The sequence below is a fragment of the Bos indicus x Bos taurus genome, chromosome 6 (assembly GCF_003369695.1).
Source record: "Bos indicus x Bos taurus breed Angus x Brahman F1 hybrid chromosome 6, Bos_hybrid_MaternalHap_v2.0, whole genome shotgun sequence".
In the NCBI taxonomy this organism is placed as follows: domain Eukaryota; kingdom Metazoa; phylum Chordata; class Mammalia; order Artiodactyla; family Bovidae; genus Bos; species Bos indicus x Bos taurus.
This window is the reverse complement of record NC_040081.1, coordinates 84,579,533-84,597,780: the sequence shown is the minus strand read 5'-3', so window position 1 is coordinate 84,597,780 and position 18,248 is coordinate 84,579,533. Positions and strand designations below refer to the sequence as shown.

Here is an 18,248-nt window from a genome sequence, read left to right as displayed (position 1 = left end):
GTTCAATTCCTGGGTTAGGAAGATCTGCTGGATCAGGGAAAGGCTATGCACTCCAGTATTCTTGGGCTTCCTTTGTGGCTCAGCTCATAAAGAATCTGCCCGCAATGCGGGAGACTTGGGTTTGATCCCTGAGTTGGGAAGATCCCCTGGAGAAGGGAAAGGCTACCCACTCTAGTATTCTGGCTTGGAGAATTCCATGGACTGTATATTCCATGGGATTGCGAAGAATCAGATATGATTGAGCAACTTTCACTTTTCACTTTGACTCTGGAAGGATGGGGAAAGTACTGGAAGGCCTGAGAATTTTAGTTGATTGGATTAAAAGTTATTCTGGTAGAACTCCACCTTCCTGGACAGGAGATACCCTTTCTTGTACCTTCACCAAGCCTTCTGATGGATCATACCAAGATTCCTTTTAATGTAGAGACTATCCAACGGCCAGTAACTAAACAAACTCTCATGGAAGAGCTCATTACTGATCTCTATGTAGTTTCTTTTGAACTGCCCAAACTCTCACTGTGGGACTTGAAAAAAATGCAAGTAAACCTGAAAAAACTGATGAATACTTTATTAGCAAAAGCCAACAGATTATGTGATAGTGCTATCACAAATAGGAGTTACCTAACAGGCTACAGGCAGCTAAGTTTGATATCTGTATTGCTGATCCTTTAAATTTTTGTGGGGAGTTGGTGGCTGAGCTCCTCAACATTCCCTATATACAAATCTTTCCGGGTTTCCTTTGGGAATGTCACTGAGCAATTGTGTTCTGGACTTCTATGCCATTTTCATATGTTCCTGTAAGTGCATCAAGACTGACAGACAACATAACTTTCATACAGAGACTGGTGAATTGGTTATTGTATACAATGAGTGATATGACTTATTCATATTACGTATTTCCACAATGGGATGAGTATTACAGCAAGGTTTTAGGCAAAAGAAATTTGCATGTAAGAATGATTCTTATTTCATATGTATAGTGTAAATATTTATCTGATTGTATGAAAATTTAGAAAAGATTTTTAAGTGAAATCTCACATGGTCATTGCTAAATTGTTTTGACTGAAGAAAATACAATGTTTATCTTTTTGTGTTTGTTTTATATGATTGAGTACTGAACACATATCAGAGAAGGAATATTCTCTCTATTTATGAGTAAAACCTGCTTGATGCTTTTAAATTAAAAAAAAAAAAAATCTGGAAAAACCCAAACCTTACAGTGTGCTTACTTTCTATAACCTTGGTTTACTTCTTTCTTGTTTACATCTCTTTTTTTACAGCCTGCTTTCTTTCTGATTAATCTTTTTCTCAGGCTTTTTTTTTTTTGCATCCTATCTAGACTTGGTTGGCTGGTTGTAGGGATTGACGTGTGGTGAGCATGAAACTAAAAAATAAATATATCTTGTTTTCATCTGTTCTTGTCTTAGAAAAGGGAAAAGAAAATTACGATTTTTCTGTAAAGGACTATGTTTATAAACTTTTAATCTAATTGCATTTTTTCTTATTCCTCCTGCTCCTGTTTGGTTGCTCAGTCGTGTCTGACTCTTTGCAAACCCATGGACTGTAGCTTACCAGGCTCCTCTGCCCATGGGATTCTCCAGGCAAGAATACTGGAGTGGGTTGCCATGCCCTCCTCCAGGGGATCTTCCCAAACCAGGGATTGAACCCAGGCCTCCCGCATTGTAGGCAGATTCTTCACTGTCTGAGCCACCAGGGAAGCCCCTTTTTCTTGTTGGCAGTGTTCTATTCATAATTGCATTAGATGTCCACTAGTGAGATGTAACCCTGAGCACATTTTTTTTTCTCTATTTTAGCACATCTGTTTACCCTTTTGTTTTTCCTTTTGCATAATTGATCTTTTATATATAATTGTGTTAAGGATGATTTTGCCTAAAATATCTTTGAGGAAGCAGTTCCCTGCTTATATTCAGTTTGATGTTTTAAAGATATATTTAACATGAAACACTGCATTAATTTCAGGTGTCAGTGAAAAATTAATCAATAGCCAGTGTACAAAATAGATTGAAAATCTTAAGTCAAATTTAGGATTATAACCCAGAAGATGTCTTTCAGAAAGCACTGAGGAAATTTCTGCCCGTTAGAAGTAAAAAACATATTTGTATAGGTTTTTGATATAAAGGGTTATACATCATAGGGTTATACATCAGAGTAATATTGACAGTTCACATAGGCCAACAAGGCAAGTGGTGTGTCACTGCGGCCCTGACTCTGTGCCACCCTATAGACAGCAGCCCACCAGGCTCCTCTGTCCCTGGGATTCTCCAGGCAAGAACACTGGAGTGGGTTTCCATTTCCTTCTCCAATGCATGAAAGTGAAAAGTGAAAGTGAAGTCGCTCAGTTGTGTTCGACTCCTAGCGACCCCATGGACTGCAGCCCACCAGGCTCCTCGGTCCACGGGATTTTCCAGGCAAGAGTACTGGAGTGGGGTGCCATTGCCTTCTCCAAAAGGATTAAGGAAGGAGTATTATCTCCTGAGGCATTAACTTTCTGGCAGCAGGAGGAAGTTTTTTGTTTCATTTTTTTTTGTGAGTAGGCATTTCTGTATCTTCTAAGGGGGATCTAGTTAATGTATAATGCAGATAAACTGAAGGAGGGGATGGAGTATTATCACAAATGACAGAGTAAATTTTGTATTAAATTTTTCTTGTCCTGCCTTAAAATCATTTTCCTTTATCACAAATATATGATATAATGATTTTATATGTGTGCTATTGTGAAATGAAGGCTTCCCAGCTGGCTCAGTGATAAAGAATTAGCCTGCAATGGAAAAGACATGGGTTCAGTCCCTGGGTTGGGAAAGTCCCCTGGAGAAGGAAATGACAACCCACTCCAGTATTCTTGCCTGGGAAATCCCATGAACAGAGGACACTGACAGGCTACAGTCCAAGGGGTCACAAAAGAGTTGGACACAACCTAGCAGCTAAACTACAACACTCACTTCAATATTCTTGCCTGGAGAATCACAAGGACAGAGGAGCCTGGCAGGCTATCGTCCATGGGTCGTACAGAGTTGGACGTGACTGAAGTGGCTTAGGATGCAAACAACAACATTGTGAAATGAACACCACAAGAACTCTAGTTAACACTCATCATTGCACAAAGTTACAATCAACACATTTTTTGCCAATGAAAAGTAAGTTTATTCCTGTGGCATAAAAATCTTGGAAAACATTTTCTGCATCCTGCTGGTTGTGGAAGCATTTTTCCTGCAAAAAGTCATGGAGATGCTTGAAGAAATGGTAGTCAGTTGGCAAGAGGTCAGATGAATATGCCAAATGAAGCAAAACCTTGTAGCCCAATTGGTTCAACTTTTAAAGCATTGGTTGTGCAACATGTGGTTAGGCATTGTTGTGAAGAAAAATTGGGCCCTTTCTGTTGACCAATGCTGGCTGCAAGTGTTGCAGTTTTCAGTGCTTCTCATTGATTTTCTGAGCATACTTCTCAGATATAATGGTTTCACCAGGATTCAGAAAGCTGTAGTGGATCAGATGGGCAGCAGACCACTAAACAGTGACCAGGACTCATTTTTGGTGCAAGTTTGGCTTTGGAAACTGCCTTGGAGCTTCTTCTCAGTCCAGCCACTGAGCTGGTCATTGCTGGTTATTGTATAAAATTCACTTTTTGTTGCGTGTCACAATTTAATACAGAAATGGTTCTTTTTTGCTGCATAGAATAAAAGAAGATGACATTTTAAAATGATTTTTTTGACTTGCAGTCAGCTCACAATAAGGCACCCACTTATTGAGCTTTTCAACCTTTACAATTTGCTTCAAATGCAGAACAACTGTAGAATGGTCGATGTAGAATTCTTAGGCAACTTCTTGTGTAGTGGTAAGACGATCAGCTTCATGGTCCTCTCTGTTGGTCATTATCAACTTCTGAAGGTCAGTTACTGTGCTGCTCATCTTCAAGGCTCTAGCCTCCTTTGCAAAACTTCTTGAACCTCCTCTACACTGTACGTTCATTAGTAGTTCCTGGGCCAAATGCATTGTTGATGTTGTGAGTTGTCTCCATTGCTTTATGAGCTATTTTGAACTCAAATAAGAAAATCACTAGAATTTGCTTTTTGTCTAACATTATTTCCATTGTCTAAAATATACATAAAATAAATAGCAGTAATAATTCATTAGCACAAAACAAAGCAAGAAATACATATTAAAATGATGTATATCATAACCACATTTATTTAAGAATGTATTCCAATATCAAATGGCAAAGGTCAACAATGCAAGACTGAAATTATTTTTCCACCAACCTAATATCTCACTGTGGTTTTAATTTGCATTTCCCTGATTAGCAATGGTGAACATCTTTTTATGTACTTGTTAGCCACTTGAATATCTTCTTTGGAAAAAAATTCTATATTCAGATCCTTTGCTAATTTTATAAAATTGATTTTTTGTACTGAATTGTATTTGAGTTCCTTAGACATTTTGGATCATAACCCTGAATCAGATATAGGGTTTACAAGTATTATCTCTCATCTATGAGTCGCCTTCTCATTTTGTGGATCATTTCTTTTTCTATGCATGGTCTTTTTTGTTTGAATTAGTCCCCCTTGTTTATTTTTTAATTTTGTTGCTTATGCTTATGGTGTTAATTTAAAAAAAAATCATTGTCAGGATCCGTATTAAGAAAATTTCTACCATGTTTTCTTCTAGGAAATTTATGGTTTCAGGTCATACATCAAAGTCTTTAACCCATTCCCAGTTAATTTTTGTAGTGAAATAAGATTGGGGTCTATTTTTATTCTTTTGCATGAGAATATTCATTTCTTCAGGAAGAATTATTTAAAAGACTATCTTTTTCCATTGAGTGTTTTTGGCTCCATTGTGAAATATTAGTTGACCATATATACATGAGTTTATTTCTGGGATTCTGATTGTGTTCTGTTGGTTCATGTGTCCGTTTTTATACCTGTACCATATGACCTTGATTACTATAGTTTTATACTATTACTTGAAATCAGAAAGTGTGATGCCTGTGGGTTACTCTTTTTTCTCAGGATTGCTTTGTCTATTGGGGTCTTTTTCAATTTCATATGAATTTCAACATTGTTTTATTTATTGATTTTTTGACAAAAGTATCTCTAATATTATATCATTACAAAAAAAAAAACCCCTCATTTCTCAAAAATTAAAATTTTCCTTGATAGTTGCAATGTCTTGTTTTATAGCCATTTCCCTTTTCCATTTTTTGAGTATCTATTCTAAATTTCCTGTAAGGAATTATTTCTTCAACAACTCACAAACCACATGAAAGCTTTTAATGAAGTATGCTGCCAAGGAATATGAAATAAGTTCAAAAGGCATATGACCTAATCAAGGTTGACTTGTTGCACTGAGACATTTTCCTGAAATTTTGTGACAGAAATAGGTGCTGTTTCTCTAGTCTTTACCCTAAAAAATGTGGAGGAAAACTGCTGCATACATTGCTCACTCATGTTTAGAGTCCAAGATACAAGAGGCAAAACTGAAAACAGATAACTTAAAATCTCATCCTAGTGACATTTTCTGAGCCATGGACCAACCAGTGACTGATCTATACGTGGATCTAAATTCTTTATTTCTGGTTCCAGCAGTTTGGTACTCAGTTTTGGAACCTCTTTTATAGTGAAGCATTAATAATGAGATAAGATTCTAATTCTCTCCTAGCTCTTTCTCTCTATTCTCCCCTAAAATATTCTTTGAGAAATATATTATTAATGTGAGAAAGAAGAATAAAGTCTTGTAAAATAGAAGGAAAACATTTATTTTACTCTCATAAATTTAAAAATGCTATTAGATATAGATTGGCATTTAGGATCAGTTTAGAATCTTCATTATATAATGTATTCTAAGTATATCTTTCAAATTTAAAGATATAAATTATAATTTATATAATATTAAAATATGTGCCAATATGTTCTAATAATTGAGGAAGAAACAAGTAAGATGACATCTGGTTCAAAAAATATTTTGAGGAACTATAAACATCTTGGAGAAAAAAGAGTGAAAAGATAATATTATTAGGGTATATACAAAAATAGTCAATGTCTAATAGGGCAATAAATCATAATTTAAGGGATGATTTTTTTTCTACCAGAGAGAAATATGCAAGTTAACATTTTAACTTCACAGTGTCTAAACACAAAAATCTGCATGAAATCAATAATAAATACAAAATAAAACATAGGTGCACTTTTCTATAGATGTAAAATATCTTTCAATCATTCATTCTTCAACAAATGCCCCAGCATAGTATCAAAAGTGGCATGTGCTTTTGGAAATGGGGGAAATGTATTTCCAAATTTGAAATATTTTCTCACAATTTGTTTATCCAGATCAATTATATCAATAATTGACATAGTTTTTAGTTTTCCTACTATATTGTCTTCATTTCAATAAGATGCTTGAAGCACAGTGGATTACTAAGGAGTAGAGATTTAACAAAAAAAAAAAAGGATCTTGGTATGAAATAAAGCAAATCAATGACATGATCCCACCATTCTACTCCTAGGTCTATAACCAAGAAAAATGAACCCATTTTCCCACACGAAACACACACATGAATGCTTATAGCTGCCTTATTCTTAGTAGCCAAATAAGAAAACAACCCAAATCTTTATCAACTGATGAGTGGATGAAAAAAAATGCACAATATCCTTGCAAAAATAGTATTCAGGAACAAAAAGTAATGAAATATTGATATATCTGGCCGCACTATGGACCTTGAAAATGTTATGCTAAGTGAAAGCGGCACAAAAGATCACATAGTATATGCTTTCATTTATATTAAGTGAAATAAGGTTTTTCTGAAATAGGAAAAGAGAGAGAGAAAGTAGAATAGTGGTTATCAGGGGCTGGGAAGAGGAAGAAATGGGGAATGGCCATCAATGGATACAGGATTTCTTTGGGGAGTAATGAAATTTTCTAAAATGTAATGTTGATGATGATTTCATGGTGTTATAAATACACAAAAAGCTATATAGCTGTTTAGATAAAAGGAATAATTGCATGATATTTAAATTATATCCTAATAAAACCCTCATAGGCTTAAGGGCATGGAAGTAAAACATTTCACAAAGAGAATAAATTATACCCTTGGCTGACACCAGTAAGGCTCCAAAATGCAATTTATACTGAGTCTGAAATTGGATTTTGAATTTTGACATTACCAGAATCAGATCACTAAACTACAGAGTTTTGCTTATGATCTCTTATGTATATAGATTTTCTTGACAGATCAAAATCCTCACATTTTCTAATTAAAACTTTAGCACACTTGGAACACCAAGGAAAATATTCAAAAAGCCTTATGGTGAGAAATCAGAGAGCTACAGTTTCCTCCTCTCAGTGACACAGAATGCATATATCAAAAAGACACCAACTCTGAGTAAGGTTCCTTACACCACAGTAGTTACGCAGAATTCAGGAATGAAGCTCAGGCTCCAAACTAAGGAAAGTGATTTAATTCAGTCACTTACTTGCATTCTTATTCTGTGAATATTCACTTGCTTTCCACTTTGTTTGGAAGGGAACTCTTCTGTACTGCTTGTCGGCAAATATGTCAAAAGAGCAAATATTTAGCCACCAGATTATGATGCAATGCTCTATTTTCACAAAAGGGGACAAAGCCTTAGGAAATAGAAACTTTCATTGTGTATAAAATGAACAAATCATTTTAAAATTTTTATTGTAAGATTTCCTTTCTGGATAGGATGTAATTAGTTGTGGCAGCACACTCCCAAACACCAGGAAAGAAAAAAAAAAAAAAAAGAGTCAATTACAAAAGTCATTATTAAAGCTTTCAGAGGCTTTTGGAGTGATGAGGATGAGATAAATTGGAATTCCAGAAGAGAAGGAGACTCTAGCATAGTGGGCTGAGGATCACTGGCTGAGTTTCTTGTTCATTGCTAGAAGCATGTGCTGATTCTGAGCATGGAGTGGGGCTTGGGTTTAGCTCAAATAGAAAGCAGCGGCTTTTGGTTTGTTCCATGCTTAAATCAGTGTTTGTTTCTTCATAATCTCAGTGTTGTGCACTCTTGGTGGGGGAAGAACTATTGATTTTTCATGAGTTGCCTGAAACTAATATTGGTTCTTTAACGACTTTACTCAGAAAATTTGATGGCAATACATGTATCACTTATCATATCAGATTCTTTTCCCTCTATCATCTTACATTTTTGTTCAGGAAAACCTACCACATTATGTGAGATTATGGGGAAAAGCTGAAATGTGGTTGATTTGAACAGAATTTTGAATTTCCATACCCTTACTTAACCTAACATTGAATTTGTTGGAGGACTGCAATACAAGTCTGCAAAGCCCCTGCCTAAGGTAATTAACCATGCTTCTTTTTATTTCTCTGAGTATTTACCTTCTGGAATGATTTCCAGCTTATTATTTTAGTATTTGACACTCAAACTGAAAACCTGGGCACAGGAATTAATGGGAATTATCCACCTTAGATTGCTATGCTATCAGAAGTATTTAATACATTATTGTGGTAATCATTCGTGATGCTCAACAAATATGCCAGATATTTGACAACAATAATGCCCTTAGTCCTTGAGTTTAGCACAATTGTGCAAAACTCTCTGACCAATAAAAATGAGCTGAAGTGGCATGTATCACTTCCAGGTCCAACACATAATTGTTAGGTCCAGATACTCCAGGGGCTTCCCCAGTGGCTCAGTGGTAAAGAATCTGCCAACAATGCAGGGGCTACAGGAGACTTGGGTTCGATTCCTGGGTTGGGAAGATCTCCTGGAGGAGGGTATGGCAACCCACTCCAGTGTTCTTGCCTGGAGAATCCAATGGCAGGCTACAGTCCATAGGGTCGCAAAGAATCAGACACGACTGAAGCGACTTAGCTCACCACATACTCCAGAGTTCTCTTTTCCTTTGTGATGTCAACAGGATGTGTCCCAACATGGCTACTCTGTCGACCTGTTGTTGTTCAGTTGCTAAGTCCTGTCAATCTCTTTGCAACCCTGTGGAATGCACCATGCCAAGCTCCTCAAACTATTTCCCAGGGTTTGCTCGAATTGCTGTCCATTGAGTTGATGATGCTATTTACCAACTCATCGTCTTCCAGCCCCTGCTCCTCCAACCTTTCCAAGCATCAGGCTCTTTTCCAATGAATCAGCTCTTTCCATCAAGTGGCCAATGTATTGGAGCTTTAGCTTCACCATCACTCCTTCCAATGAACTTTCAGGATTGATTTCCTTTAGGATTGACTGGTTTGATCTCCTTGCAGTCCAAGAGGCTCCCAAGTCTTCTGCAACATGACAGTCCAAAAGCATCTGTGCTTCAGTGCTCATTCTTATTTGAAGTTCCCTCAAGAATCTGCCTGCAATGCAGGAGACCCAGGTTTGATTCCTGGGTCAGGAAGTCCCATGGAGAAGGAAATGGCAACCCACTTCAGTATTCTTGCCTGGAGAATTCCATGGACAGAGGAGCCTGGCAGGCTACAGTCCATGGGGTCACAAAAATTGGACACACCTTAGCGACTAAACTATCCTTCTTTATGGTCCAACTCTTATATTCATGTATATCTAGTGGAAAAACCATAGCTTTATGTATAAGGACCTTTGTCAGCAAAGTGATGTCTTTGGTTTTTAATACACTGTCTAGGTTTATAATAGTTTTCCTTCCAGTGAGCACACATCTTTTAATTTCTTGGCTGCAGTCACCATCCTCAGTGATTTTTGGAGCCCAGGAAAATAAAGTCTGTCACTGCTTCTATTTTCCCCCCCTTTTTATTTGCCATAAAGTGTTGGGACTGGATGCCATGATCTTAATTGTTTGAATGTTGAGTTTCAAACTTCCTTTTCCACTCTACTTAGTCACCCTCATCAAGAGGCTCTTTAGTTCATCTTCACTTTCTTCAATTAGAGTGGCTGCTATTGTTGTTCAGTCACTAAGTCATGTCTGATTCTTTGCAACCCCATAGACTGCAGCATGCCAGGCTCCTCTGTCCTCCACTATCTCCCAGAGTTTCCTCAGATTCATGTCCATTGAGTCAGTGATGCTATCTAACCAACTCATTCTTTGCTTCCCTTTCTCCTTTAGCTTTCAATCTTTCCCAGCATCAGAGTCTTTTCCAATGAGTTGGTTCTTCCCATCAGGTGCTAAAGTATTGGGGCTTCAGTGACAATAAGCAGCCTTGTCATGCTCCTTTACCAATTTGGAACCAGTCAGTTGTTCCATAACTGTTTCTAACTGTTGCTTCTTGACCCTCATACAGGTTTCTCAGGAGATGGGTAAGGTGGTCTGTTATTCCCATTTCTTTAAGAATGTTCCACATTTTGTTGTCATCCACACAGTTAAAGGTTTTAACATAGTAGATGAAACAGGAGTAGTTTTTCTGGAACTCCCTGGCTATCTCTAGAATCCAAGGAATGTTGGCAATTTGATCTCTGGTTCCTCTGCCTCTTCAAAAGCCAACTGGTACAACTGGAGGTTCTCAGTTCACTTATTGCTGAAGCCTAGCTTGAAGGACTTTGAGCATAATGAATGAATACAGTTGTAAGCTCTATAGTAATTATATTGCTACTTTGTTTCTAACTGTGTTTGTGGTAGCTCACACAAAGAGAAAAGCATAAACAATGTAGACTCAATTGAAACTTAGACAACAGAAAAAATGTGAATACCTCAAATGTATGCCTTTATACTGACTGTGACTAGACTGAAAAATGAAAGATAATCTTATTAGCATCCAAAGGCTAATACAAAGTGCAGCACCAGAACTATTTAACTTAAAGTAGAAATCAAAAGTTCTTCATTTGGAGCATTGTGGAGAGAGTGTCAGAATGGAATAATGTGTACTGAATATACTCATTGGCTCTACAAAAAACAAGCTTATCTTAGAAATTTGCCTCTGCCAATTACTGCTCTGTAGTCTTGGACAAATTACTCAACTTTTCTGAGATAGCTTTCTCTTCTGCAAATATATACATATCTCTGAAGATTATAATATATCTAACTTAAATGATAGCATATTAAAAAGCAGAGACATTACTTTGCCAACAAAGGTCCATCTAGTCAAGGCTATGGTTTTTCCAGTGGTCATGTATGGATGTGAGAGTTGGACTGTTAAGAAAGCTGAGCGCCGAAGAATTGATGCTTTTGAACTGTGGTGTTGGAGAAGACTCATGAAAGTCCCTTGGACTGCAAGGAGATCCAACCAGTCCATTCTGAAGGAGATCAGCCCTGGGATTTCTTTGGAAGGAATGATGCTAAAGCTGAAACTCCAGTACTTTGGCCACTTCATGCGAAGAGTTGACTCATTGGCAAAGACTCTGATGCTGGGAGGGATTGAGGGCAGGAGGAGAAGGGGACGACAGAGGATGAGATGGCTGGATGGCATCACTGACTCGATGGATGTGAGTTTGAGTGAACTCTGGGAGATGGTAATGGACAGGGAGGCCTGGCGTGCTGCAATTCATGGGGTCACAAAGAGTCGGACACGACTGAGCGGCTGAACTGAACTGAACCCAAGAATCCTCAAATTGATTAACTTTTGAAAAATTTGTCCAAATTTAAAGGTTTCTTTCAATTTACAGTTATTACAAAATATTGGCTATATTCCCTGTGTTGAACAACAGATCTTTGAGTCTGTCTTTTACACAACAGTTTGTGCCTCCCACTTCCCCTTACTCATATATCGCTCCTACCCCCTATCTTGCTGACAATCACTAGTTCTCTGTATCTGTGAGTCTGAGTGAAAAATCAATTATTTCAACAGATTTATGCCAAACTAAGGGATTGAATAAATAAGCAAAAGTCTCCCAAAAAGGAAAAATCCTAGAGAGATAATATAACTGGTAAATTCTATTAAACTATTAAAAAATTAAATAATCAAACTAATCCTTTTCAAATCTTTAAAAAAATTTAAGAGAAACATTTACTAAATAATTTCATGAGATCAGATTCACCCTGATACAAAGGCCAGATAAAGGTACAGATCTCACTCTGGTACAGATTGCCTTTTTATTCTTTATCTCCTAAATGAGAATTAATCTGATGATGACAGCCTAATGATTAATATTTTTGCAAGCACTTGAAAATATGTCTATAAGGTCAATATTTAAAAACATTCATTGCTTGCATAGGGCCTCAGTTTGCTTGTGTATTACTTGGAGTTATTGAATCACATTAATTCTAGGTTAGCTGGCTTCCTCTGATAGGATGTGAAAAACCTAAAAATCTTCTAATAGTATAAAGACCTTTGTCTTAACAGGTTCTGTGAAGATACACAGGAAAGAAACCAGAAATATTAGGAGCCAATACCTAGCTATATGAATGGATTCTACAGAATGATCTTCTTGGTAAGACCAAAGAAAAGAATACTAAATAGAACTGAATGAGGGATAATGTGAACAATTGTTTAATAACAAATAAGTTCAACAAATTTGCATTCAAAATAAGCAAAAAAAAAATTTTTTTTTGTCTTCTTCACATTTCTTCTAGAGAAAAAAATATTCATGACACTTGCTAAGACTGTAAGGCACACTTTATTCAAGATCATGATAAATATTGAAGGTCAGGAAGGGCGGTAGTGAGGAGATACCCCTCGTCCAAGGTAAGGAGCAATGGCTGCGCTTTGCTGGAGCAGCCGTGAAGAGATACCCCATGCCTAAGGTAAGAGAAACCCAAGTAAGACGGTAGGTGTTGCAAGAGGGCATCAGAGGGCAAACACACTGAAACCATACTCATAGAAAACTAGTCAATCTAATCACACTAGGACCACAGCCTTGTCTAACTCAGTGAAACTAAGCCATGCCCGTGGGGCAACCCAAGACGGGTGGGTCATGGTGGAGAGATTTGACAGAATGTGGTCCACTGGAGAAGGGAATGGCAAACCCCTTCACTATTCTTGCCTTGAGAACCCCATGAACAGTATGAAAAGGCAAAATGATAGGTTACTGAAACAGAAACTCCCCAGGTCAGTAGGTGCCCAATATGCTACTGGAGATCAGTGGAGAAATAACTCCAGAAAGAATGAAGGGATGGAGCCAAAGCAAAAACAATACCCAGATGTGGATGTGACTGGTGATAGAAGCAAGGTCCGATGTTGTAAGGAGCAATATTGCATAGGAACCTGGAATGTCAGGTCCATGAATCAAGGCAAATTGGAAGTGGTCAAACAAGAGATGGCAAGAGTGAATGTCGACATTCTAGGAATCAGCAAACTGAAATAGACTGGAATGGGTGAATTTAACTCAGATGACCATTATATCTACTACTGCGGGCAGGAATTCCTCAGAAGAAATGGAGTGGCCATCATGGTCAACAAAAGAGTCCGAAATGCAGTACTTGGATGCGATCTCAAAAACAACAGAATGATCTCTGTTCATTTCCAAGGCAAACCATTCAATATCACAGTAATCCAAGTCTATGCCCCAACCAGTAATGCTGAAGAAGCTGAAGTTGAATGGTTCTATGAAGATCTACAAGACCTTTTAGAACTAACACCCAAAAAAGATGACCTTTTCATTATAGGGGATTGGAATGCAAAAGTAGGAAGTCAAGAAACACCTGGAGTAACAGGCAAATTTGGCCTTGGAATACGGAATGAAGCAGGGCAAAGACTAACAGAGTTTTGCCAAGAAAATGCACTGGTCATAACAAACACCCTTTTCCAACAACACAAGAGAAGACTCTATACATGAACATCACCAGATGGTCAACACCGAAATCAGATTGATTATATTCTTTGCAGCCAAAGATGGAGAAGCTCTATTCAGTCAGCAAAAAGACCAGGAGCTGACTGTAGCTCAGACCATGAACTCCTTATTGCCAAATTCAGACTGAAATTGAAGAAAGTAGGGAAAACCACTAGACCATTCAGGTATGACCGAAATCAAATCCCTTATGATTATACACTGGAAGTGAGAAATAGATTTAAGGGCCTAGATCTGATAGATAGAGTGCCCGATGAACTATGGAATGAGGTTCATGACATTGTACAGGAGACAGGGATCAAGACCATTCCCATAGAAAAGAAATGCAAAAAAGCAAAATGGCTGTCTGGGGAGGCCTTAGAAATAGCTGTGAAAAGAAGAGAAGCGAAAAGCAAAGGAGAAAAGGAAAGATACAAACATCTGAATGCAGAGTTCCAAAGAATAGCAAGAAGAGATAAGAAAGCCTTCTTCGGTGATCAATGCAAAGAAATAGAGGAAAACAACAGAATGGGAAAGACTAGAGATCTCTTCAAGAAAATCAGAGATACCAAAGGAATATTTCATGCAAAGATGGGCTCGATAAAGGACAGAAATGGTATGGACCTAACAGAAGCAGAAGATATTAAGAAGAGATGGCAAGAATACACAGAAGAACTGTACAAAAAAGATCTTCACGACCCAGATAATCATGATGGTGTGATCACTGACCTAGAGCCAGACATCCTGGAATGTGAAGTCAAGTGGACCTTAGAAAGCATCACTACGAATAAAGCTAGTGGAGGTGATGGAATTCCAGTGGAGCTATTCCAAATCCTGAAAGATGATGCTGTGAAAGTGCTGCACTCAATATGCCAGCAAATTTGGAAAACTCAGCAGTGGCCACAGGACTGGAAAAGGTCCGTTTTCATTCCAATTCCAAAGAAAGGCAGTGCCAAAGAATGCTCAAACTACTGCACAATTGCACTCATCTCACACACCAGTAAAATAATGCTCAAAATTCTCCAAGCCAGGCTTCAGCAATATGTGAACCATGAACTTACAGATGTTCAAGCTGGTATTAGGAAAGGCAGAGGAACCAGAGATCAAATTGCCAACATCCCCTGGATCATAGAAAAAGCAAGAGAGTTCCAGAAAAACATGTATTTCTGCTTTATTGACTATGCCAAAGCCTTTGACTGTGTGGATCACAATAAACTGTGGACAATTCTGAAAGAGATGGGAATACCAGACAACCTGATCTGCCTCTTCAGAAATTTGTATGCAGGTCAGGAAGCAATAGTTAGAACTGGACATGGAACAACAGACTGGTTGCAAATAGGAAAAGGAGTACGTCAAGGCTGTATATTGTCATCCTGTTTATTTAATTTATATGCAGAGTACATCATGAGGTACCCTGGACTGGAAGAAACACAAGCTGGAATCAAGATTGCTGGGAGAAATATCAATAACCTCAGATATGCAGATGACATCACCTTTATGGCAGAAAGTGAAGAGGAACTCAAAAGCCTCCTGATGAAAGTGAAAGTGAAGAGTGAAAAAGTTGGCTTCAAGCTCAACATTCAGAAAACGAAGATCATGGCATCCGTACCCACCACTTCATGGGAAATAGATGGGGAAACAGTGGAAACAGTGTCAGACTTTATTTTTCTGGGCTCCAAAATCACTGCAGATGGTGACTGCAGCCATGAAATTAAAAGACGCTTACTCCTTGGAAGGAACGTTATGACCAACCTAGATAGCATATTCAAAACCAGAGACATTACTTTGTCAACAAAGGTTCGTCTAGTCAAGGCTATGGTTTTTCCTGTGGTCATGTATGGATGTGAGAGTTGGACTGTGAAGAAGGCTGAGTGCTGAAGAACTGATGATTTTGAACTGTGGTGTTGGAGAAGACTCTTGAGAGTCCCTTGGATTGCAAGGAGATCCAACCAGTCCATTCTGAAGATCAGCCCTGGGCTTTCTTTGGAAGGAATGATGCTGAAGCTGAAACTCCAGTACTTTGGCCACCTCATATGAAGAGTTGACTCACTGGAAAAGATTCTGATGCTGTGAGGGATTGGGGGCAGGAGGAGAAGGGGACGACAGAGGATGAGATGGCTGGATGGCATCACTGACTCGATGGACGTGAGTCTCAGTGAACTCTGGGTGTTGGTGATGGACAGGGAGGCCTTTCGTCCTGGGATTCATGGGGTCGCAAAGAGTCGGACACCACTGAGTGACTGATCTGGCCTGATCATGATAAATGTAGTTACTACTACAGTAAGTTGGAGAGATTGGATTCAACTGAGTAAAAAAGGAAAAGTGGTCAAAGTGTAGAGTAGGGAGTCACTGGGTAGAAAATTACTAAGAGGAAACATCAGAGATTTGGGTTATACAGCTGCTCTGTTGTGTCTGACTCTTTGTGACCACATGGACTGCAGCATGCCAGGTTTCCTTGACCATGATGTCTTTCATCATCTCTTGGAGTTTGCTCAAAGTTTACTCCCTTCCCTGGTGGCTTATATGGTAAAGAATCTGCCTGTAATGTAGGAGACCTAGGTTCAATCCTTGGTTTGGGAAGATCCCCTGGAGAAGGGAATGGCAACACACTGCAGTTCTTGCCTGGAGAATTTCATGGATACAGGAGCTTGATAGGGCTACAGTCCAAGGGGTTGCAAAGAGTTGTACTGATTGACTGAATGACTGACACAGAGAAGGGGACTCTGGCAAAAAGCAACCTAATCAGATGCATGCTTAATGCAGGCCAGGGTGGAGGATGGTGAAGGATGAATCAACAGCGGAAAAGGTGATCAAATATCAAGGTTGGAGGAGTCTAGCTAAACTGACTCAGTAGGATGCTTGCTAAAATTGAGTAATGCAGGGATTAACAATCAAGCTTCCAAATCAGGACCTGCTTGAGAAGAGAGTTCAGAAGAGCCTGACTAGACTTTGGGCAAGGACGGAATCTTTATCAAGCTTTAACATAAATATGAAATTTATAATTATCCCATTTATGATGCAAACTCTCCCACTTCAGCATCAGGGTAAAGGAAAATACGTTTAAATCAGGTTCTCATTAACTTTTGTACAGAATACTGCAGGATTCTTCTGACTGTCTGTATCCATTCTCTCCCACCTCTCTGCACTCTCCCCACAGTACGTATCTGGGAAAAAAAATCTGAAACACCATTTTATCATCTATCATATTATAAATGCTTCCATATTCCTATGGGCTTCCCTGGTGGCTCAGTTGGTAAAGGATCCACTTACAATGTGGGAGACTGGGTTCAGTCCCTGGGTGGGGAAGATTGCCTGAAGGAGGGCATGGCTACCCACTTCAGTATTCTGCCCTGGAGAATTCCATGGATTGTATAGTCCATGGGGTCACAGAGTTGGACATGACCGAGTGACCAGATTGCTATAAATTCAAATACAAAATCCTGTTTTCTTAAACATATATTTCATGAACTTGCACTAGTTGATCTTTCTAGCCTGTGATGCCAACATTCTCTCATTGAAACCCTGCATATCTCACCTTCAATTTCCCATTCACACAAGCATTTGTTTACTTAAATTCCTCCATTCTTGTTTATTAAAGTATCCTCACCCCAACAACCTGTCCAGTGGCAAGTACTCTCCACACTTAACTCTACACAAAACTTTCAGAGGTTGTGGAATTACTTAACTGCTGGAATTACTAATTGATGCTTAGCCAATCAATTATTGCCTTCTTTGGAGCTTATAGGAATTTATATATGTCCTCATGGCACAGAGTTATATAGAAGATGTTACCTAATTGAATTAATGATTTATACAGGTGCCATGATTTTCTGTTTGTGGAACTATTACCATTTAAACACTTGTGTGTGTGTGTGTGTGTATATATATATATATATATATATTTTTTTTTTTTTCCTTTTTAGGCCATCCTAAAACCAGAGCTTTTATCACTTACTATGGAACCAATGGGATATATGAAGCTGTTTACCATGGGTCTCTATGGTGGGAATTCTCTTGTTGGGTGATCAGCTTGATAATGTTGCTTGAGTAAAAGCCAAAGGGACAGCTGTTGAATTAGTCTTGCATAGAATGATGAGTTCTGATCTGATTAATGCTTTGAATGAAGTTATTAACAACCTTATGTAGTATAGGATGTATATTTTTCTGAGAAGCATCAGTATTTTAAAAGGAGTAATTCATTTCATTCAGTTAAATTTAGTACTTTTACATAATCTCCAGGACATAGTTAAAATCAAATGGAATTGTTTGGTATGTCTCAACTTCTGTGAAAGCATTTAGATTCACTACTGTTACTGGATATTAGATTCCAACCTCAAAGAAATTTATTTAAAGAAACTAAGCTATTTTTAAAGGAACATATTTTTTCATTGTTAATATTTATTTTTTAAAAGATATTACCATTGTAAAGAATGTAGGTAATATGACAAAAATATAGAAAAATAAAAATGAAAAAAAGTCACTTAACTCACCTCATGTAGTTATAACCAATTACCAGTACAGAAATATTAGTTTAGATATTTTTGTGCTAGTTTATAAATAGAAAAGAAAAAAGAAATA

At 38.0% G+C, this 18,248-nt stretch overlaps 1 pseudogene; it reads left to right on the top strand.

Moving 5' to 3' along the window:
- LOC113894642 overlaps window positions 1-17,816 on the top strand; it is a 39,784-nt pseudogene extending 21,968 nt beyond the window's left edge.
- The last annotated feature ends 432 nt before the right edge of the window (window positions 17,817-18,248 follow it).